A 25,440-nucleotide genomic window follows, 5' to 3' on the forward strand; every position below is an offset into this window, starting at 1 on the left:
TTTTCACTATTTTGTATACGTTTTGTATCATTTATACAGTTTAATTTAATATAGGGGTGAACTTTTTACCATGTCTACAGTGCTGCCCTGGTTAAGTTGGATAATTTTATTAAGTGGTGTAATAAGTTTTTTTAAAGAATGTTTTTTAATTTAACATTTAATTTTTTTATTTAGATTTCAAAAATTATAAATTCCACCTTGTCATCTTGGAATAACCCCACCCCTTTAAAAAAGTAATACAAGTAATAACACAACCTTTATACTGTTTTATTTTTAAGGGACTGGAGGCACACATTTAGCTGAGGAAAATCTTTAGCTGTCCACCTTGTTGTGGTAAAAAAAATATATAGTAATTAAAACAATAATTTAAGAAAATAAAAATGTAACTTTATAACTCAATTGACAATTTTCAATAAATCGTTCACCCCTCTTGTGCAGTGTGTATGCATGTATGCAAGCAACAATATAAAGTGATTAAGCTGGGAAATATAATTTGTATGTAGTCTGGGATCTTATAAACTTGAAAACAGGTCAAAAGACTTATATATAAAAAAAAAAAGTGTCTTCTTTGAAGTGATGAACAAAAGGCTCAATATTTTTGATAATCCAGTTACTAAAATCAGTCTAATAAAGACTAACAGCTCAGTAACAGACAACTGTCTTGTCATGAAGAGCTGATCTGATATGAAAGCACCTCCATCCTGGCTGATCACATGACGGTGAAGACGCCCCCTGTTTAGCCGAGCTCGGTCTGTGAAGCACATCTGACGTTCAGATAAGTGAAGCATTATATAGAGTTTAAATAAAGGCCAAAGGCAGGCACTAGGCCTGCTTCATGCGTCTTAGGGTGAATTATTCATTTGACATGGCTGATCCACACTGAACACAGACCACCTCTGTTACAGCTTCTCCTGAGAGAGAGGGAGAGAGAGACTGAGAGAGAGAGAAGCGTTGTTCGCCCGCTCACTCAGCAGAACTAAAGCTACATCTTCAGCCCCTGTGAGCATCAGCTCAGACAGCAGGGATAATGCAGTCAGACACGTCTATTCATTCATTCAGAACAGGGTAGAGCGCCACACACACTTAGACACACACACTCTGACCCAAACATGCAGAGAGTAACACTCTGACATTTGTTCGCAAACACCTACAGGCACATTTGAACATTCTGCATGCAAAGCCATGCTGCCGTTTCGAATACACAAACACACACACACACACTTTCATTGTGCAAACACAGTATTATCTCTGTGGGTCTTAGAAATGAATAAATTATGCTTTTTGGGGGACAAGAAGTGATTCAGAGAAGGTTTTGAGTATTTACCTGCTGTACAGCGCCACCCCACAGCCCTATTCTCATATAACAGACAACAAGCAGATGCTCCTTTAAACATCCTTTAGAGGCTATATACATCAACAAAGCAGGATGAAGTAAGACAGTTGGGTCATTACACACCAACTCACCTAGCGCATGATTGGTCATGGTATGGATTTAATCACAAATCCAAGCAGAAAATGCCATTTATTCTGCAAAATTACTTGAAAAATGACAAAATTAGATGCATTTTCAAGCAAGTTCCACTTTTTCCTGCCATTTATTTACTTCCTGTGGAATAGGCTTGGATTTATGAACTCTTTTGACATCAAGGTGGACTAACGTCCATACTGGGCTCAGTGGGAACAGAGCTCAGGATCTGCAGGCAGCATTAAACTGGTGTTGGTTTTAGGGGCGATGTGGAGAAAAAAATAAGCTTTAAATCCTGACGGAAAATTTGTATTTTTTCTTTAATTGATTTTAAGTACAGAATGCTTTAGAGCACATGTGTCAAACACAAGGCCCGCGGGCCAAATGTGGCCCGCCACGTTCTTTTATGTGGCCCGCGAGACCTTGTAAGATCTTAGTGTCTATAATAAATAGGTCAGAAGCGTGCTTTGACCAAAAACTACATTTCCCACAATGCTTGTAGATTGTATTACCCGCGAAGTTACGGCTTACTGCCACTACACGGCAGTGTAGTCATTGATGTGGAAACCCTGCCGGAGGGAAGGTGTAACTTCGCGGGTGGAATTGAGACATACAAATGTTGATCCCATAATTTCCAGAAAAAGAAAGTTGATGCAGACGGACGGCTGTGCTTCAAGGCGAAAGACCGGTATGCCTTTTGTGTTACGAAGAGTGTTTCTGACCAAAATAAACACTTTTTAGGAGAGATATAAGTTCTGTGTAAACATTTATAAGACAATAGCTGACAAAATCTGTTTTAATGACGTTAATAAACATCCCTGTGACAGCGCTAGTCGCAGTTTCACCACAGCAAAGGACGAAGACGTGAATCACTTATCTAACCAGCCTTTACTGATTTCTGCCCCCAATACCCCTTTCAATAACCTCCAATAGTCTCCTCCTTTAATAGTCTTCAGTAGCCTTCAACAGTCTAAACTTGCAGCCGTGGTGTGTCCACTAAACTCCGTAGTTATAAACATCATGAGGTTAGCAGCGCGCTAACTGACCTGTTTATAATGTAATCCCAGCAGTGACTCCGTGACTCTGCTCTAAACTGCTGCTGTTAGCTGCTGGGGCTGAAAGATGAACTGTAGAGAGCTGTATTATCTGTTTAGTGGGGTTAAAACCTTTATTTCATACACGGAAGAACTTAAACATTTTAAAAACGCTCCAGACTGGCTGAGCTGAGCCCTGTAGCCCGTGGCTGGGCTGTAGCTCTGACTAAGTAAAGACTGCGGGCTTGTGCTGCAGCTGCAGCTCCCACTAGTGGTTGGATGAGGAACTGCTAAATCTGTCACGTGTTCTTAACAGCTCACACTTTTTGATTTTATATTTATTAAGCCTTATGTCAGTATCAAACGTTTTGATCAAAGTTAATATAACTTGTATTTTATGTCATTTCTATTCACTTGAATAGTTTGGTTCTTGATTGATGGAGTTTTTGGATTTCATAACATGACAAATTAAAAGGATTTATGTTAACAAGCAAACATTTTTTTCCATGCAACTGTAAAATTTGATTGAATAAATAATATATTGAGAGTTATTTAACATTAAGGAGTAATTACATTCATTTTATATTACATTTGGTTACATTTTATTACATTTATAAGTTACATCTGGCCCTCAGAGGACAGCCAATATGCCAATGTGGCCCTCGGCCAAAATGAGTTTGACACCCCTGCTTTAGAGCCTCCTTGGCGAGTTTGAGTACAAGTACATGAGAATGGTCTTAGACTGACACCAGTATCGGTATCAGTATTCATGCATCTTTAATTAGTACCAAATATAGACATAATGAATGTTAAAGTTTAATAAGTTTAACTGCTTATAAAATAACTGAGCCGAGATACAGAATAAGGGTGTGCCATATCGTATCGTACACAATAATATCGTCAATTTTTTTTGTATATCGTGAACGATATTATACCCTAAAATATCGTGCAATATCACCCATACTATTTCCCATTATATGTCTGCTAGAGACAGATTATAATCGGTCCAGTATCATTTATTTTACTTTAATTCTGGATATATGAAGAAAATTGGAGTGCATTATTATTATTATTATCATCATCATGACATTCTGGATCTTTGACTTCTGTTACAAATCTGATAAAATTCTTGTATTTTTTAATATCTCAAATATATATTTTCTTGCAGTGTATAGTGTATTTTTAAAATAGTTTTTTTTAGTATTGTTATTGCGAAAATACCATGAAATATCGTGATATTATTTTAGGGCCATATCGCCCACCCCTAATACAGAATCTAGATACAAAAAAAAAAGTACAAAGCTAAGAATAATTTTAAACCTATAAAATCAACTGGTATATTTTTTAATTTCGAATATTTCGATTTCTACTTGGAAATGTGTGTATTTTCTTAGCATGTATTGGATAGTACTGTGTGTACAACTAATTTAATGTGATATATAGATGTAGACCAAAGTGTTTATAAACTGTATAATACTACTGCTTTTACTACAGTTGTTTTTTCTTTATTTACTACTAACATGCGGTGTGGCCATCTTGGATTCTGAAATTGAGGTTTTCCTAAATTTCTGAGTAGGAATTCTGACTTGTGTGAATGCTCCATTAGTGGCGCTGCTATACTCCTGAATATATATAAAACCTATGTGGATGTATAAAGACTTTTAAAATTTTATTTAAAAGCCGTTTGACCAGTGGTAGGATGGTCCCGCCCTTAAATGTGAGCCTTGGTCCTCCCAAGGTTTCTTCCTCCTCCCGCAGCTCTGAGGGAGTTTTTCCTTGCCTCCGCGCTCACTGGGGGTTCTGTATTGTGTATTTTCTATGTTTAATGTTTTGCCTGATTCTTTGTCCTGTAATCATGTTTCTGTAAAGCTGCTTTGTGCCAACACCAGTTGTAAAAAGCGCTATACAAATAAATTTGATTTGATTCAGTTGAAAACTCCTACTTGGAACTTAAATATTTGATTAAATGCAAAATTAAATGTTAGTTTTAAATTGTTTACATTAGAGATTGCACCTCTCTAAAAACAAGTATGGCAGGAAGAATAGCCCATGCACATTACTAAATATGTCTGTTCCAATCAGGCATCTGTACAATAAATCTATTTTGTATGCATATTCTTATCATATACTAATAAAAAAAATGTATATGAAATTGGCCATGGTGTCGTGATTAGACAGGCCCTTTTGACCTGGCACTGAATGACCAAACTGACTTTACTGACTTTCAGAAAGGCAAGAGAGACTGAAGGTTTATATTCTGACAGCAGGAGCACATATAGCACAGGTTGTGTTGTTGTTGTTTGGTACAGTACTGTGGGTCCAAGCACTCTGGCCTTTAGACTGCAGAACCCAGCAGTAGTAAAACCCCATACAGTCCCATGCAGAACCCAGAGAGGAATTAGCTCTTCCAAAAACCATAGGCCTATTATTAAAGCCTGCTTATAGATTATTCATAGAGCATTGCTGAGTGCTTCTCTGTCTATGAATTATGTATTAGAAACTCAAACACATTACATTACAATGAATAAACATTTAGTTTTGAAATCAGTGTTTGTTCTAGATGTGTTTTGGGGTCTATATAGCAAATTAGACTAATTGTCTGTCATTGCAATGTACACAAACAGAGCTGTCGCGTAAAAGATATGAGTACTAATTGTGCGGTTGGTGTAGCAAGGTGGGTAACAACATCACCTTCCGCCTGGAAGCACATCGCACATCAAGCTACACCAATGAAACACCAATTAAATGTATATATTAAGGTACAAGTAATTGTTAGTATTATGACAGCTGAGCTTAAATAATAATGATCAGTAAATGCTATTCAAACAAAACATCTTTAAAAAAAAATACTATCATATATTTGGATAAGACAGTTGAAAATGACCTACATGGTTTTTAATTATTTGTTCATAGAAATCTGGATGAAAACAAACCTAACTTATTCCAGTCACTCAAACTCTAGTTTGAGACACTTTTGATGAGCTGCATTATATTTAACAGAAATATTTTAGATAGGCTGTATTGCACGGCTTCCTCTAGAATTATTTTAGCAGCGGCAGAGCTTAAGGACACAAAACACGTTTAGCTTAGAGTCAAAAATGACCAGAGGACCCCCTATACCCACAGGACAAAGTAAAGACGGAGCTCACACAGGGACTTCAGCCTGTCATCGACTCAGCGAATAATACAGCTCAGAAAAACTACTAAAATCACTCCAGATCAGCTAAGGTGGGATGCAATACGTGTAAGCATTGCTAATTTGATGCGTCCATTAGCAATTGTGGTTAAACAATTAAAATTCAAGTTAAAATCCCTATTTTTGCACTTTTTTTGTAATTTTGACTTCATAATGTTTTATAAAAAAATTAAAGCAATGACAGCAATACACAATAAATGGGTAAATCATACAGTATATGCAATAGAAACAGTAGAAATAGTATTGGGCCTTGCCGATATACTTGGTGGAATGTCTTTGCTATTTCAGTGCATCACAAAGGATGATCAACTTTAATAGACTTTCCGCATTACAGGCCAATATAATAAAAACAAATATTAAAATCAGGTCTGATGCTTCAATAAACGCTCAAATACCAATGCACTCAGGAAACGTAGCCCTGCTGAAGTCTTGATAAAAATAACCACCAGGTGTCTTTGTTGTCTTTTTCAAACGCTCGTTTAGCGACAGACGCAAACAAAGCTGATGGGGCTTGGTTAAAATCACACACAGCTGTGCCCTGGCTTAAATTAGCCCCGAGCAGCACGGCGTCAGGGGAGGAGAGCAAAATTACACCCTTCAGCTTTACACTCTGGCATTAAACCTCAATTAGAGAGCCACACTGATGTCATCATTATAAGACACGTGACCAAGAGGAACCAAGAGGCCCAATATTCTGGAGCGAGTTCCTCTCGCAAAACAGCCTGATCCCACAAACCACCGCCAAATTAACCCTAACCACCAACGCCTAATGTACCACAGATACAGTGCAGCTGATTACGCTTAATGATGTAATGTGTCTAATATGTAATAGCAGGGTGGTGAGGCAGGTGAAAGTTTACAACATTAGCAATTAATGCTTTACAGTTTCAGTAAAACTAAAGTGAAGGAGATTTATTTAGATTTATATTCAACAAAATCCACTAGTCTCCAATAAGAGATGTTTTAAAATATTATTGAAGTGTAATTCTGCTTTTAGCAAGGTGTGTGTTTGGGACACGCTGTTAGCATAGTTTCACACTGAGCAGAATGCCATATTTAGCGAAAGACGGTCCTCTCCTGTCTGCACAGGGTGTAGCATTCTGATCTAAATTTACATAGTTTGTCTTATTCTTAGCTCTCTAAATTCCAATAAAACCCAGCCTAAACTAGTGGAGCTGGGCCCTGTCGGGTTTTACAGGAGGGCCAAATAAGAAGCGCAGTACTGGCCTAAAAATCTGAGCGGTCAATGTTAATGCATTGATTTTTAATTAAATAAGAAATAATTCAATATTTTTAAACAAAAATACATAATTTTACCAAGTTGCTACACACGCTGGTGACATTATTGGTTTTATTAAACAATGTAAACACAGCATTGCTACTGTCAAGTTCAGAAGGTAGACTACTTTTTACTTATTTCTTATTTTGGATTGAATTTCAGTTAAAGGTCACCTTCCGTCGTTTTTTCTTTCATTTTAAAATGTCTAGTTGTGGTCTCTAGTATGAATGAATGACATGTGAGCCGTTTTTGTAAAAAAAAAAGTGCTCAGGTGTCTCTGTATAGCTCTTTTTTAATGGACTGTTTTAGGGGTGTGTCCAAAATGACCGGATTCCAGCTTTGCTCATGAATATTCATACATGCAAACAGCATGCAAATATCTCTCCTCTGATTGGCTAGGAGCAATGCGCACCCCTCCACCGCTCTGCCGCTCACTGCCTCCCACCTCCTAACTGATGAGCGGTGATGTTGCGTCGCTTCAGCTCCGCCTCTGGGAGTTTCTCGAGCCAAGGTGGGCTGGTCTGTGAGTTTCTGCCTACGTAGGCAGAAAGATAATTCAAAATTCACCCGTTTTTCGGAGGGGGGGAGGGGGGATTTCTTTGCTTAGCTCCTGCAGACAATGGGGGCTGCAAAACAGTTTAATGTGCAGGTGTACACATTCAACTCGGAGAGACCTACTGTATTCCACAAAAAACAAGAAAAATCGGATTTTTGCGGAAGGTGAGCTTTAAATTTAACACCCTGCTATTCTCTTTCACTCTTATTTTCACTTACCGTTGCTACCTCTGAGAAGCATAGGTTTGTATTCTCTCCTACCTGCATCATCCAATCATTTATCTATCTTTATCTTAGTATTTTTTAATAGTTCTACTTTATTTATCTAAGTAGATTGAGTGTTGTAGTGTTGTAGAGCTGTACTGTACTGTGCTGTACTGTGGTTGTGTCTTTCTTATCTGCTGACTTGCCACGGACACTATGTACAGATCCCACCTTCAGACGAAGTCTGCTGGCTAATCCTGTGTGTACTGTCCGAAGTTCTAAACCAAAATGACCGAAATGGCAGATCCTAAACTGATCTAGTGGGTGGGGCCCTGGTGGGGTTTGAGGGGTGATAGGGGGTGCCAATGTGGTTCTATGCAGCTTTTCTTTTAGTAACATCACAATAAGGGAGTTATTCAAATGGCTTATAGAAGCTAAAGATGATTCCTGAGACAAAACTCTTTCAGCTGATTCATACAAAACAAATGGAAGGATTTTGTTTGTGCTTGGGAGAGTTTATAAGGGCAGTTGAGTCCCAAGTGGAAATACAAAAGCATGCAAATAGTGAGTGTTGCATATTTAGTGCCATTTAAAGCTATATCTTGTTGCCATCACCACCATTGAGAACAATTTATTCTGAATTATTGGGTTTCTCTAGAACTGAGTGCTTCACACTACATCAAACTGAAAGAACGCATTATTATTAAAAATGAAGGAATTATGTTACAATACAAATGACATTATAATAAAAGTGTAATTAGGTTAATACTGTTGACTGAATATGAATACCGAATATGTTCTAGCAACCAACAGATTTAAATAGGGATTAAATCAACATGCCACAAGATACCAGTGTCTGGCTAAGTGCTGTATATTTTGTGGAGTAGAAAGTCCTAAATTAATCTCTTATTGTATCTTAAACTGCTCTGTTACTTGTCTAGTCAGATAGTCTTGGCACACAGAGAGGACTCTGAATAATTGAAACTCCAGCAGAGAAGTTTAACTTTATCTGAGTGTGTTTCTTCTAGCTCTTTTTTTTTAACCACAGTCAGCACTGATCTTAACAGGGGCTACTTCTGCAAAAGCAAGATAGCAGAAACTGCGTTTAACACACGTATTATTTAAAATAGAGGATAATTTTTTTTGTAGACTAGGTCACTTGGATAATGGGTCTGTGTATTAGCAAAAGCACTTAGCCAAACACTCATTTGTTCAACAAATCACAGAAAGTTGGAGCAGAATAGAGGTTTCCTATTCGAATTTGTTGGTGTCTAAATGGGTCTAAATGCTGTTAGCATGCTGGCTAAAGGCCTCACCAAACACCGCATTTATGTTACATTGTTTATTTTGTTATATAATTATCACTGACCTGTTTATAAATGCTGTATTATTTTAATTTTACATTATTTATTTAGTTACATTAATATCATTTTATACATTTTAATAGCTTATACAAAATTAGGCTTCTGGTCATTTACGGTTGATTACAAAATAGACATGATTTTTTTTGTTCAGCGTTTGCTGAATGTTTGAAACCGTTATACTTGCATGATAAATAAACTTTTTAGCATTAACTTTGTTGATGCATTCTTGAAATTAAAAAACATATTTTTACTGTTTTTTTAACATCACCAAGAATATATTTATTGCTTCAGTACTTAATTGTGATACTATTTTAGGGCCATATCACAAAACACTAATATAAGTATAAGAAGATTGGTTCAAACTTTAGATCTACAGGTGTTTTACAGAGTAGTTACTTAAAAGAAAAAACTGGTGTGAAATTGACTTAGGGTGTAGAGAATCATGATAAGGAGTACAAACTTTTGTCAAACAACCCACCTTTACTCACCTCCAGCATTCCGAAAGTAATCACAATTTTTACAAAATGAACAAGGCTTAAAGTTTGCAAAATTACTCACAATTAATTTTCTAATCTGTTCATTTGTATGTGTAATTGTATTTGTATTGTATGTGTTCGTCAATTGACTTACCGTGACTTAATTTTAAGATGGCTCAAGGTACTATGTGTATAAACAGTGTTTTTAATAAACTATCTGTTTATTTCAAAGTTCTTGTTGCCTTGTTTTATGTTTCAGGGCTCTCAGAATCTACCAGGGAAGTTTGAAGATACTTTGTGCTTGTAAATGGTGTAAAAAGTTTTTTTTTTTTTTTTTTATATGAGCAACTCTAATCTATGCCCCCATTACTAGCCTGTTCGGAGCATCAGCTAAAACTCTATATTTTGAAATGCTGGCGGTAAAAAGAGGTGGGCTTTTCTACAAAAGTTTGTACTCGTCATCATGTTTCACTACAAGCCAAGTCGATTTAACACTGGATATTCTCCTTTAATTATTCATAATAGGTTCCTGAATTGTAACAGTCAAGATTAATAACTAACAGGTCTGTAGTTTAACAGTCAGCACCTGGTATTGATCCCGTTAACCCCTGTACAGATACAGTAAGCGGGAGTCTCTCTGCATCAAGCAGCGTGTCCGCTGTAGGTCTTTGTTGGGTGGCTGGTGATTCATGTCTTAACAAAAGAGCTTTGCTCTGTCCATTTGCTCTCAGAGTGCTAACAGCAGACAGCTTTCATTTTCTGCACCTCTGTGCGCGAGTGTGTATGAGAGAACGAGAGAGAGAAAGAGGATCTACAGCACTTCCCGTGAATAATACATTCAAGCCTGAGGCTTCCCTTTAGCATGGCACTGCTTGTCAAAAAGAACAACCTGAAGAGATATTCATTCTCCTCTCTTCCTCTTTCTGTCTCTGTCTCTCTCTCGCAGACAGCCTTTATCACTCGGAGACTGAATATCAAAACACCATCATTGCATTCTCATATCACTTCAGGTTAAACACATGAAAACTGCAGGATGTCCCAGAACCTATTATGCTATTTAGAATATATATATATATATATATATATATATATATATATATATATATATAATATGATATACTGTAATAATAATAAAAAAAAACAGTATTTAAAAAAAATACTAAATTTGTTCTGTACCTGGAATTAGGATTAAGAAAAGAACATGTAATACATTACAATACGGGTACATTAATTAACAGTACAGTACAAAAAAAAATGTCATAACTAATTACTAGCTGACACTAAACAAGACCAGTCATTATTCATTTAAACTATTGTCTCAATTCACTATTATTTGTGAATTATTTATCAATTCACTATTATTAATGTTTAATAACTCTTTACCAACCAATATCTGTGCTTTAACACTGAACGCTGAAACGCTGCACTTTCAAACACAGTGTTTCTATGTGCAGCGCAGATTTATACATAATAAACAGAGTCACGAGGCTGTGAGCAGTGGATGCAGCGCAGACGACGCGTGCATGGACACAGTGTTTGTTCACAGCTGTGGTAATTAGCGTTATCTGGCTAATATATCAGTTTAAACTGTGCTTCCTTTATCAGCAGTTGAGCTCAAATAAATGGCTTATATTTAATAGCTGGATCCGATCGAGACCGGATCACGTTCTCATCACAAGTGAACCGCTCCAGAGTTCGTTTGGTACCGGACCGAGACCACCTCCTCCAGCTGGTCTCGGTCCGGTTCTTTTGATCCGCACCCGAGTGCGATCACTGTTTTCACACCTGCTCAATCGATCCGCACTAAAGTTACAAACAGACCAGTGTTCGTTTTAACCGGACCAAATAGTGCTGGTGTGAAAACGCCCTAAAACAGTGTTTTTAATGGAACAAGCAGCACAGAGTTGCCCGGCGGCGAGCAGCGAACACTGAACATATCGCCGTCATTGTAAACAGCGTGGTGCAGCAGAGACAGTGTTTGTTTTTAGCAGTATATGATCTGGCTAATACATCAGATTAAAATGAATCTTATAAGCAGAGTAACTCAATTAAACAGAAGTATATTTACATAGCTGGGTCAGATCGAAACCAGATCAAATTTTTCCAGAGGAAAAAAAAACAAAAACAAAAACAACTGTGCGTTAGGAGGGAGGACAGATTATGAAAAAATAATAATAATATATATATATTTTTTAAATAACATGTTACTTACTCCAAATGAATCGCGTGTATTTACAGTAGGGCTGTCAACGTTTACTTTAAATACAATATGACCGTAAACCATTATAGCGAGCGACAAAACTTTGGTAAGTGGCCATAAGGTGGAATAAAATGGATAGGAAAGGTAAAAGCAGGTTTCTGTCATCCCGATTAGTATCCTTTATCTATTAAGAGAGTATACACATTTCTGTCCATCTAGGGAAGATAGAATAACTTAACATATGACTGTAAACACATTTTTTTTTAAACGAAACAAACAAACAGCAGCACACACACACACACGCACCTCACACCCCATCTCACCTGAGGCTAAAACATCGCCAGAGCATTTCACACAGGAAACCACGGGTCTTCAAGCACGTCTTCCCACGAAGCAACACACCTGAGGGGGGACACAGTCTAATTAGTCAAATGGGATCTTGAAGTAAACTACACTGTAGGCTCCCCGAGGGACTGCATTTGAATAGGGCTGGTCAAAAAAAACATCTAAACATCACGTTATTAAACCCATCATTAAATTATGCATTTTCCTCTCATTTTCATTTTTCTCCTCCAGACAGCAAGAAGAGTTAAAGCGAGCCAGTGACTGAAGAGCAGCCCTGCAGAAGAGCCAACCCGAGCCAAGCCCAGCAGCTTCAGCCAACCAGCAGAGAGAGGGCCAGCTACAGATCAAACCAGCGCGAGATTGGCTGGCTCTGAGCTCGACACACTCAGCCAGGAGGCCGAAAGAAGACTGGAGAGGACTGCTGGAGTCGGGTGGATGAGAGCAGAGCAGGGAGGAGAGCTTTCTTTTTAAATTGATCCCACTGAGACCCTCAAGGTTTCATGTAGGAATCTGGATTAAGCTCCCCAACAAATCACAGGATGTGAGGTAAAGATGAGAGAGATAGAGAAACAAGGACGGGGTGAAAAGAAGGAAAGAAAAGAGACGGAAGGAAAGAAGATAGAAACAAGTAAAAAAGAGAAAGAAAGAATAAAAAAAAAGAAAAACAGAGATGCCCTCTGGCCAGGGAACTCACTTACCGAGGAAAACTAGGTTATATCTACATCAATGTTGAAAATCGTCCAAGACTTTGAAAAGTTTAAAGGGATATTTTTTTTCTTTTTTAGTGTAACAGCTGAAGATGTTGGCGTAGAGTCACAGCCAAGCAAAAAAAAAAAAAAAAAACACGTCTTTTTAGAGAACTAAGCTGGAGATGGGCTTGTGCAGAGTTAACATGAACTAGGAAGCCATACATTTAGCATTCATATTTTATGCTTTACTTTTTAAAAGACTTAACTTTTAAACATTTGGACATGAGAAAAAAAAAAAACTGAATACAGCCATTCAGGTACATTGTTAATATATTTTATGTATAATGCTTTAGGCTGTGTATCGCCAATAACCGGACAATACAACACTTATAATGATACAGGGTAGGGGTGTGCCATATCATATCGTATGCGATAATATCGCCAAAAAAAAAAAATGATATCGTAACCGATATTAAACCCCAAAATATCATGCCATATCACCCATCCCTTACTATCACCTCAGGGTACTACTTTTTTGCTGTTTTTAAAAAAAAATAAAATAATTCACACCATTCTCATTTCCCATTATATATCTACTAAAGATAGATTATATCTGTCCAGTATCATTTATTTTACTGCAGTACTGGATATATGGAGATATATGGAGAGCATTATTAGTATTGTGCAGAAGTGTAATTTCGAAAAAAAATAATCCGTGTTTTGTCATATCGCCAAGGGTATCATTATCGCAAAAATACCATGAAATATCGTGATATTATTTTAGGGCCATATCGCCCACCCCTAATAAAGGGCTTACTATTTTATATATACTGTGACCTATTGCTATACTGTAAGCAAGAAGACGTGTTCTTGTGAATAATGGTTCACAATAATCTTAATACTTTTAGGATAAATCACTGAATGAATCTAAATCCTCACAGCAATGATGTTATGATGATTTATTTTGATTCTGATAAAACAAATGACATTAAAATTCAAAAAGACAAAAATTAATGGTTAACTTGTACACGCTAACACTAACATTTTTTATGGCAGAAAAAACATTTTCAGTGTTCAACTTAAAGTGAAAAGAATTTATAGCAAATAATGATTTATTTATTTTCTTTATTTATTGCTTATTTATTTTAAATCATATTGTGCTTTCTTGGTATGTCTGCTGGGATATTAAAATGATAGATGATCAATAAAATATTTGAGATTGAAGTTGGGAAAGTTTAAAGCAAAAACTTCAATGCAAGGCAAGATAAACTATGTCTATTTTATTCATGCAATGGTGACAAAAAAAAAAAAAGTTACCAAAAACAAACATTAGTAGTAACATCACATCAGTATTAACAGATTTCCTCAGTCTACAGGAATGGGAAGACTGGGATGGGAATGAGAAGAGTTTAATGAGAATTCTGTGAAAAAAACAAATCAAATAAGGGGGTTTATATGTAGAAAAAAAAGAAAAACATTGGGGTGCACAGATGCATCTATGTATTAAAACTCTCAACCCGAGTCCCTGTAGGTGGAGCACTGCCTCCTACAGAGAAACATGGTCCATCTCTACATGAGATGTATGTGTTTGTATGTGTGTTTGTGTGTGTGTGTGTGTGTGTGTGTCAGTCAGAGATACAGGAATGATTAGCAGTTCTGAAATCCCTCACCTACAGCCTATCCGCCCCCTCAGATTCTGTTATGCCGCACAATAAACGAATCAGGCTGTGAAATGCCAAGCACCTTGTCTTCTTACTCAGCAGCGGGTGACGGTAGTTTCCGGAGGCTGGCACGAACCCCCACGCTGAGCGGCAGCAGCAGCCTGGCCTGGAGGCTGACACTGAACTGCTACGGTCAGGCTTTCTGCCGCACACCTGTGATGGATGACCTCCGCCGGGCATGAATAACCAGAATAACTTTGTGAATTATCCAATCACTGCTAATGTCATTAAAATATAAACCCTGCCCACCGCTTTTCAATAAACACACCCACTTACCCGGACGAGCCGGGGCTTTTCTGCTGACGCCTCACTCGCGCCTAAAAGGAAGCGCATAAATTCACATCAGCGTTTAACCGTTTAATGCTTGACATTTCTTTCAGCTTAGGCCTCTCCCTGCTCCACTTATTAAATTAGCCGCATGGAAACACGGCAGCGCAACGACATCCAGGGGCGCGTCTCCTGTTAGCGATTAGCCACAGGTGACCTTAGCGGCGCAGCCGAGGGACTCTGCGTACTTAGCGTGGCCAATTGATTCCTGCCAAAGCGGTCTCATCATAACAGCTAATTTTCAACTCTAGAAATAAGATGAAGGAGGATAGAGAGGGGGGCTGTGGGGAGCAGCAGCAAACGAATAGAGGCAGAGACACAGAAGCAACTGAAGTAACTAAAGGAAAGAGATTGACAGAAGAAAAGAAAAATCAATGTATGCTCAAAATTATATAAATAAATTAATTAATTTAAAAAATCAAACAGCTATTCACTCATTGAGTATAGTGCTTAAAACCAATGACAAAAAGCAACAGTAAGGGTTTATCTTTTACAAAAGGACACAGACGGGAAGGTAGACTGGCTTGCTAGCAGGAGGAATAATAATAATAATAAAAAAGGAAAGATAGGGGGATGGGGTGGGGGGTGTTCTGCTGATAGGACAAATGCTCAGGTAAGGATGTGGAAGTCTTGAGGAACAAATGCTGACTCATCATTTCCTGCTGCTGCACATTTATTTCCTTGTTTTGACACTACGCTGTGAGTTACAGCGATTTCCTGACCGAGGTAAGCTATACGAATGCATGTATAAACACTAGGTAGAGCGGTTCAGTAATTGGTCGAGGCATTTGTCATTCTGCAGTCATTAGCCGCGCCGCACCGAAAATTGCATTTGCAGTTAATTGCAGTGCGCTTCTATAAATTTCCTCCTGTGTACCTCTCCCAAGCATGTTTATACAGATCAGTGATATTGTCATGGTCATGCAAAACCTTCTTTTTTTTGTATTTTTAACTTTTCAGTTTGAATCTGTTCCTTAACATTTTGTCATACTTACATACATATTTTCTGACCAATAGAAATGCTATTAAATGACTTGGAATACATTTTTTTTTTGGAACAAAGTCAAGATTCAAGAAACCCCGCCTCTAGCAGTTAAGACATATTAACACAACAAACGAGCCCCTACTTCCCCATTGCAATCTCCATCTTGTCCACCAATCTTGCCTCTAATATTTTTTTATTATGCTTTCCATATTATCTACAGATTCTTCTTGGACCAGTTTTAGTTATTGTTTGATCAGAGCTGACATCAAAATCCTGCATCTGAGAGGATGTGACGATGTTTAGGCTTTCAATCCGATATGTGGTGCAGCCTACGACAACATTTGATTCCCTGATAGTAAAACCAAAAACATACTAATTCAGGTCATATTAACTATCTGCTCTAGAAAGTCCCTCTGCCATGAGTTTATTAGTCACTACCTGTGTTATATGAATCATTATTTGCAGTCTATTTATTATGTAAAGCGTGTCATTCAGATTTAGAGTATTTAAAAATCTTATATTTAACTTGTCTGAAAGTAACATGTCTAATTCAGAATTCAGGATTGCAATATGTAAAAAGAAAAATTACTCCATTTTGGAAAAGCACTTCCAATGTTTTTTAGCATGATTTTTTTTCTTGTTGTGATATTTTTGCACAGAACATTTTTTCTTTATTTCCATCTCAAAATGTTTTAGGGAACTGAGCAGCTTTAGCTCTGTGTTCAGCCCTCCAAAAAAAATGTGGATGGGGTGGAGTAATGGACCACTGAGGAGTGTATCAAACAGACTGACAACATTGTAATCACAAAGACAAGGAGTTGGACTGGGACATTATTACAGTATGTTCTAATACCAATGATAATATAGTTATTATTTTATTATGTTCTACAGATTTCTTACTAGTTTTGAATTAGTAAAGAAAAGGAAGAGAAACAAAGAAGACTTATGCTCTTTAAAAAAAAAAAGTCTTACTGCTGTAAATATATCACTCTGGAAATATTTGTAGGTTTTTGCGCAGCAGAGACAATGTATTAAAACATAAATTTCTGCTTAGTTGTTACTTTTAGGAACACATCAAAACTCATCTTCATCCTATTCTGGCCTGTCCCTCAGTTCTGAATGTCTGCACTCATCGTGTGAGAAAAAAAAAAAAAAGAATTACCGAGAAATAAGCCGGCAGGAAGGAGCTTGTATTAACACACTTCCGTTTATTCTACCTATTCTGGTAAACATACCTAAATGCAAAACTACCTGGTCATCTCTCTAACCCCTGGGACGGCACATCTGCTCTCTCTGTGGTGAGCAAGAGGACAGGAACCGCACAGGAAACACCAAAGCCAGAACTGTTTTACACCAACCTGCAGTAACAACACATCCTGAACCTTTAGCACAGCAGAATACAAAGCTCTACCTCAGTGTTAAACTGCTTTATAACAATGTACATTGAGACATCCTCACACATCAGTACAGTACATTATATTATTATTTCTCTCTTTCTCTCTCTCTCTCTCTCTCTCTGTGTGTTGAACTCCGGTGAGGCTTTATTTAGCCGCGGGAGCTGGGAGGATATCCGCTGGGTGGCGGCTGCTTCCTGTGTGAGACCACAGGTTCGGTCACGGGTTTGTGTTGCTGTGTTCAAAGACAGGTATCACACAGTGTAATCCACTGAACTTCTATCTTCTTTTGTGCTGGAAGATGAAGCTCACTACTGGATTACAAACTGCTGCTCCAAATAACGTTACTGGAAGTGCTACTCTGCCATGCTGGATTGCCCCTTTTCATTCTTACAGTGCTCGACAAGGACAATCAAATTATGTGTCTAACTGTGGGAAATGACTGTCTTTGCTTTAATGCTGGTAATACACAAAATCACATCTTATCTTAGTAGATGTTCACTGGACATTGTCTTGATGAACCGAATAGTTTAGTCAACAAAAGGCTTTATATTAAGATACATGAGTCTTCAAGGCAAATCCTATTAATTAAAGATGCATGATAGTGTTTGCACAATACCTGCACGGGAGACGGCATGAGTGAAATAATTCATTAGACTTAGTTGGAGTGAGTTGGGTTGACCCTAGCAACTCAGCAAACCGCCCATAGCACGAAGAAAGTCATGAAACACTCCGTCCACTCACTGTTAGTCCACCCTGACGTTAAGTATTCGCATTTAGTAAAAAAAAAAAAAAAAAAAGCAGTAAAAAAGTAGAACTTTCAAGTAATAAATATATATCCATAGAATAGTAAAGTAATCTATTTTTTTTTCTTAAGTACAATTTCATAATTTCTTAAAAATTGTTTATATTATTACTATTAATATCGTCACAACAACTTTTTTAATGAACAAATTAACTGTTGCATTGCAATACTTTACACTAACAAGTGCTTAATTTTAAAAAGGTATCGGTATTGGCAAGTACAAAAAAAAAATTAAAAGAACATACTCAAAATACTGCCTAATATTAATGAAAAAATAAACTAAAAATACTAAAAATTTAAATAATAAAATGATCCCTTTGACTACTTTGTCTATATTGGACTTTGTCACATGAGCTTTTGATGCAAATATGGCCAAATATCTAAATTCAAATCAAATGAAACCATATTTGGATCTCCTAAAAATACATTTAGGCATACCCGACTGCGTTATATGAATTCTTTTTTTTTTTTAGGCAATTGTAGGCAAATAAAGCTACATCAACTAATTAAAACTGGGATATAGTTACAGGAGATATATATGGTATTTACAGCCTCTGTTACTGATTATTTTTATTACATTAACCTGAGCAGAACACTTTAGTTTTTAATAGCATGGCAACATTAGTGCATAATGGTGTACCACCAGAGTCAGTGGCTTTTATACTGTTTGTATCATAGTATCAACATCTGAATTATATTGTGTAGACCAAACCAAAATTACAAAATATATATTGTGAAATACATATTTGCCGTGTCGTTCAGCACTAGCAGCACAACCAGAAAATCTGCATATTCCATCTCATTTAATTTTATTTGAATAAATAAAATCCCATATTGTGTAAAATAATGTAAATAGTGATTTTCTTCCATATCACCCACTCTTACTTCACACTCGCATTTACTGGGATTAAACAACAAGCATTTAACACCTAGCTGCATCTGTTCTGGGCGAGCTGGACACCTGACCGTACTGCAGAGTCACAGCGAGCTCTCTCGCTCCATGTGGATGTGTTTAGCTTGTAGTGTTTGTGTGCGAGGCACTGATATTTGGCTCCAGCACAGCATGAGGGCAGCACTGTCTTGGCTCTCCCTCAGCTGTTTGAGAAGCTTCAGGGGCTGGAAATGATTAGTGCTCGCAGGGCAATTAGTCAGTGCATCACTGGCCTAAATTTAGACTGCCTCAGCAGGTCCATTTCTGGGTCAGGTCCAAACAACATCGGCTGTGTTTGTTCCACTTTGTCCTGGGTTTCCACTTACAAAGAGGCCAAGCTTGGGTTAAAGGGAGCGATCACATGGAGCAAGCCAAACGCTCTGCCTTTCGGTCAGGTGCTCGCCTGGAAGCGAGAGACTGAGAGCGCAAAAAAAAGGAAAAAAAAAATAATAATAAATAATACAGAGACCGAAAAGTGGGGAGGGATGGAAAGCAGGATTATGAAACCCATATAATTGTACTGTGAATGTAATCGGTTATGCTGATGAAGCAGTTCCGTGATTCCAGAGGATATTCCTCCATATATGGCTTTAGCTGGGAATAATTACTCCTAAGGCATGCGCTGAAATATCTGCATTCATCATCAGCAGCAGCGGAAAGAACGCTAATGTAGTATCGCAATACCACAAGTCACCACAGCGTCATCCATGTTGAACCTTAAGCAGGATGTTTTAAGGAGTCACGTGACCGTGTGGCATCACTCAGTTGGATCACAAACTTCCTGTGCTGCCTCACACAGTCTTTCCATGAAAGCACTTAGTGATGGCTTCAACAGCAACTGAATAGCCCTCAAATGCATCATCCATTTATGAGCTTTCGCGAGAGGGAGGTGCCACTTTTACAATCCCTTTGCTCGAGCTCAGAGTGCAAACGCATTCCTGTGGCCGTTTCTCTGAAGGTCTCAGCCTCTGAACACAGAGATATTGGCTTACAAGCAGTCCTCCAAGCCACGGAAGAGTTCATAAGCTCGCTTTCATGGCTACTAAAACTCAAGGTTCACCTATCACATCATTTGTAGCCCTCTTCTGGCCCACATCTCTGGCATCATATTCATGAAAAAATATTTTCCCATCCCACTGATCAAGGGGCTCGCATAAAAACAGCTACGAAACCACGTTTCACCACCACCCTGGTCAGGAGAAGGGGGGGGGGGGGGGCGAGAGAGAAATGGAGAGATTTTTATCCTTAAAAACAGGAGGTTCGCCCACGCGCTCACCTGGGACCGCTCTTGGCCAGTGCGAGGAAGCCAGGAGGTTATGGGAGCCTGGGAATGTTTAGTATGAAGAAAGCGATCCGAAAGGAGCTGAAGCTGTGGGAATTGGACAGGAAACATGGAAAGTAACCCTTTCCTGCCTTGAGAGAGTGTGAGAGAGAGAGAGGGAGGGGAGAGAAAGAGAGCAGGCTTATTTCCACATTGATGCCAAGTTGGAGATCTGTCAGAGTGCAAAGAGCAAGCCAAGAGAACGAGATAAAATGCTTCATTTCTCAGGAACAGCTAAAGGAAATACTATAAAATAAAATTCTTTAGAGCTCATCAGATCTGGATCGGAATATTTGTCTACAATGAGATTAAACCACCTTTGGGTATTCTATGGGCGTGAATGGATGTATTTTTAGATTTTTTACCAAATATTTTAGACCAGAGCTGAGTAGTTAAGGGCTGGAGATTTGGAGTTTATCATGACTCAGCATTAGCTTCTCAAATGCAAGTAATCCCAAACACAATGATGATGTCATAGTGTGGACACAGCAGTGCTGCTGGAGTTTTTAAACACTGTAACAAACACACTGTTCACTCTAGTAGACACTTCTACCTAGCTCCTAAAGGACAATATTAGATGGATATTTCTGGTCCATGGACTATTCTCAGTTCAGCAGTGAAATTAAGGTGTTTAAAAACTCCAGCAGCACTGCTTGAACTAAAAAGTGCTCCTATATTTATCAGTGGAGCTGATAAAATTGACAGTGACCAAAGTCTGATAGGACTGTGTAGAACCTGAACTGACTAGAAGTCCTGACAGCTTGTGGTCTATTACTTTTTCTTATTGCTTTTGCCCACAAACAAAAGTGACCCAAACACACCAGGCGTGCACAAACATTTTACTACACTTCTCTCAGAAGTAGAACAGCCCTGCACTTTCTGTGAGGTCTACACTCCGTGATCTAGCCTTACACAGACATGGACAACGAGATAAGAGAGAAGTTAAGCACAGAGCTCTGTTTCAATCAATATTAGTAAATATTTCAAACGAGTTTTGTCTGAACAACACCACTGAGCACACCTTAGAGTGAGCTCTGAGAGCATTGCTGAATAACACTGAACTGGAAGAAAACCTCCTACGACAGCTCCAGAGACGCAGTTTTACTTTAAAAGACAAGGTAACTACCATAAATAAAACAAGAATGAAATATAACTACCCTAAAAATCCTATCAAGAGAAAGAAAACCAGAAATATAGAGGAAGACACATTTGCAGATAGAGTAGCAACGATTCGTTAAAGGTAATCAACAATGTTAATAAAAAAATAATAATAAAAAAAATAATAAAAAGAATTCAATAGGGAAAGGGTGATGGATCCATACTGTTCACAAATTTAACCTGGTCTGGGTTTCCAAAAATACCCAAACAAAACAGATTAAATTTTTACTCCCCAAAGATCAGAAATTTCCACTTTTAAACATCTTCTGGGCATTTAAAGGTCATTTAAATATTTTTTTATATGTGATGGAGGGCATGTTGCTACGGTGAATCTTTAGTTCGGCATCTCTTGTTGAGTCCCACAGGGTTCAATTTTGAGCCCTATGTCACTAATGTTAATGATAATAACATGTTCTCAAGTGGATTTAAATACAGAGTCTAAGGGGTTACACACAATCAGGCCACAAATACAGCATTAGAAAGCATAGAAAAATAGAAATTCACATTTAAGAAGACAATAACCCAATTGTTATAGCACATCATGAGTCAAGAACGAATACGCTCTCCTCCTCTAACAAAGAACATTGCCATTTCCTGGTAACAACAAGGTTATACAGCAATTTAGAGAGAGGGGAAAAAATAGTAATCAGCAGAACATGCAGGCCATGCAGAAAGCAGCTTTCTTTTAGCCTGGAAATCCCCGTAAAAATAGTAAAAGAAAGAAGAGGAGAAGGGAAGAAGTCAGGAAGTCAGTCAGTCAGTGAGGGAAAGAGTGATGGGTGAAGGGAAGGAATGGAAACGAAAGAAAAGGAATGTAGTAAGTGAAGATACTCTGGCAGGCAGACCAGGTGATAAAACAGCAGACACGCTTGACGGACAGCATATAAAATTGTTTGTTAATCTATCAGTCACTGGGGCGAATAAAGGAACAGGCTACCCTGCTTTAGTGATGCTTCACTTACTTCACTTAAACAGAACGGATTCAAGCAGATCCTTGGAGTGACTTAATATGGCAGAATAAAACTTGGAGGACTTCAAATATGTATAGCAAATGCATTATGAGCGCAGCTAGGAGAGAGTACATTGGGGATTATATGTAGCGTGACACTGGCACACTATTTTCAGCAGATGTCCCTCTTGTGATGGAAGAAAAAAGCTCGGCCTGATAGACGGGTCACTTGTCTTTGGTTTTTGTGTGGTTTATTTGGGCCAGCACAACCTCTTCCCACACTGAACATGAAAGAAGCTCAGGATTTCAGCTGCTTATGTTTGGGATTCAATATGTGCAATGCTTTTTGCTCACAGTAAAGTAGTTTAAAGGAGAACTCCGCTGTAAAATGGACTTTTGGTGTAACTTAGTAAAACATAATAAAAAGTACTTACCTTTGATGAATAGCACACCTCCGTTCTCCCACAGCGTTCCGAGATCCAGCAATTTTAACAGTTTGTCCAAACACCCTTCAGACTGGGTGACACGGGGCATAATTTGCCCCAATACATCGTTTTTTCCACCGTTACCTGGCCTCAAAATAGCTCCACAACTCCTTGCTAGAATCTGGAGAGTCCTGACACTTAAAACGAGGCATTAATAACTTAAAAAGTGCACAAGAAGCTTATTAAAAACACTGTTTACATCCCATAATGTGTGGAGCTACTTTGAGCCTGGATAATGTTGGAAAATGCGACTTATTGGGACAAATTATGCCCCACATCACCCAGTCTGAAGGAGGTGTGCTATTTACCAAACGTAAGTAATTTTTATCATGTTTTACTACACTAAAATCCATTTTACACCAGAGTTCACCTTTAAATCGTTTAAAAGGTTTTTCACACTGGTGGCTTGTTTCTCTTATATCCAATTTAGTTAGCAAGTTTGTTAACTTGGAAGCTCTTCCCCCTTGATTTGGTTTAGTTAGGTTTTACCCAAAGCAAACCCCTCCCAGGTACAACAAAATGCATCACAACAAACCACATAAGAACCGTGTTCCTGATGGTCAATTACACCTCTCTTGGGCAGAGCAAAAATGTAAATACAGGAAGAAGGCTCTGTGTTCCAGACTATAATATAATTCAGTGCCATTTAGCACAGAGCAGCGGCAGATTGTTTATAGCTTTGTTCATAGCTGTAGTAATAATTATCTGGGTAATAAATCAGGTTAAACTGCAACTGAACAGCGGACTAAGGTGCTGCCACTGTGATCCGAGAACTGCCGGTCCAAATCCTTGATTACGTTGCTTGCCACCAGCAGCCGAAGTCCGAGGGAGCACAACTGGCCATGCTTTCTTTGGGTGGATAAATAGCACACTGGCTAATGTAACGGCGATGTTTCATCAGCTGAAATTTGAAATGAGGCGGAGTCTGACCTCACATGTATCAGAGGAGGCATGTGCAAGCATTCATTTTCCTAGTGTTTGGAGTATTACTAGTGATGGGGGGGGGGAGTCCTCAAATTGGGGAGAAAAATGGAAAAGAGTTTAAAATAAATATTTGAACTGTTTGGATCAAATATACGGAACATTTTTGATAGCTGGGTCAGGCTGAGGTTGGAACATGTTCTCACCACAAATGACCTGCTCCAGAACAGACCAAGACCACCTCTTCTCACGGGTCTCTGCACGGTTGTTTGTTCCTCGTTCGTATGCGATTACTGTTTTCACACCTGCCGAAACGAACCGCACCAATGGTGCTAAAGAACCTGGTAAGAAAACACCCTTAGAATGAGTGCTGGTTTGCGATCAGACATTATTTTAGCTTGTAGACAATCTTCAAAGAACAAAAAGAGAACAGAGGAAGAAAAAAAAAGAGAGCAAAACTGGCCCAGTTCAAAGCTCTCTGAAAGGAAAAGGTTTATAAATCTGCCTGAATGCATGTAAACAGCTCAGTTCTTCATGATGAGGTGTTGTTGCCTTTGTGGCGAGGAGAACGCCGAGAGATCCAGATGTGTGCCTCTCAGAACAGACGAAACACACCTCAGCAGGGTTCAGCAAATGCATTTCCATGGCACACGTGTTTCACCGAGACTTCAGACAAACGGTCATCCCCCTGCCCGGGACGCAAGCAAGAAGATATTCAGCAGATTTATGCTTTATCGTTTTTCAGTCTGTTCAGTCAGGGGGTCTTCACAGGGGTCTACAGAGCAATCTACCCAGCCAGGCCAGGGTTCACCATTCATCTAAGCGCCATTTATTACATGTTTTCCTGTTCCTCGGCCCAGAAGCACCGGGGAGAGCTTCAGAAGTACACGGAATGGCAAAGGTGACGAGCTGATCTACTGCGTACATCATTGGTTTAGCCGGATACAAGCTTCTGCGGCCAAAGTGACCGCTTTCTATTGGCTGAGCTTCGGTGGTCCTGCCAGCGGAATGTTGACAGCTGGTCATGGTTGAAAGTTCCATTCTAGGTCATGTGACCTGGTTTGGATTGGGAATGGAATCTGGAACTGAACCCTCCCCAGACTAATCCCACTCCGAGACACACACACACACAAACTAGGCATTAACACAAACACAGAAAACACACATTCTCACAGCTCGAGACCCCTTATGAACCTGGAAGCAAAAACACGCAGAAAAAGCCACCAAGTATTAGAAGGTAAACTCAATCCTAAATGGGCTTCCTGATTCGTAACAGAGAACCAATATTAAAGGTTATAAAATAACCACATAAAAGGGATTCCTTATATTTATGTTATACATGACATATTATACATAGACCTCACTCACAATACAAAATGAACATTGAGTGTTAAGACACAGTTATACTTGCACTTTAAACATACATATAATAATTTTCTCTTATTCTACACTTGTATCAGAGCTGCAGATTGTCCCTATTTATCTGTGTATTTTTCTACTGCCATGATATATTTTATTCACCTGGCTGGCACACTGAAGTTTGTCCATATCTGCTTGTCTGAATAGCGTAATTCTGCCATTAGCCAGAGAATGGTGCAGTTTCCCCGTTTACTGTTGCCACTTTTTAAGCTTCACA

The 25,440-nt window shown here is 38.5% G+C and overlaps 1 protein-coding gene and 1 long non-coding RNA gene across 10 annotated transcripts in view; both read right to left on the reverse strand.

Moving 5' to 3' along the window:
- LOC125781294 (uncharacterized) overlaps nucleotides 1–25,440 on the reverse strand; it is a 488,206-nt gene that overhangs the window by 270,763 nt on the left and 192,003 nt on the right. The gene's annotated exons all lie outside the window — the stretch shown is intronic.
- Nucleotides 1–25,440, reverse strand: part of znf438 (zinc finger protein 438) — a 75,316-nt gene that overhangs the window by 27,948 nt on the left and 21,928 nt on the right. For 3 of the 5 annotated variants that reach the window (XM_022670390.2, XM_007259661.4, XM_015608465.3), the window contains exon 2: nucleotides 12,097–12,175. The exons of 1 other annotated variant lie outside the window; for it this stretch is intronic. The gene's annotated coding sequence lies outside the window, so the exon portion shown is untranslated. Of the gene's footprint in view, nucleotides 1–12,096; nucleotides 12,176–20,246; nucleotides 20,384–25,440 lie in introns of all 5 variants that reach the window. One more of the 5 variants, XM_022670388.2, reaches the window with a different exon arrangement.

This window comes from Astyanax mexicanus, chromosome 15, assembly GCF_023375975.1.
Source record: "Astyanax mexicanus isolate ESR-SI-001 chromosome 15, AstMex3_surface, whole genome shotgun sequence".
Lineage (NCBI taxonomy): Eukaryota > Metazoa > Chordata > Actinopteri > Characiformes > Acestrorhamphidae > Astyanax > Astyanax mexicanus.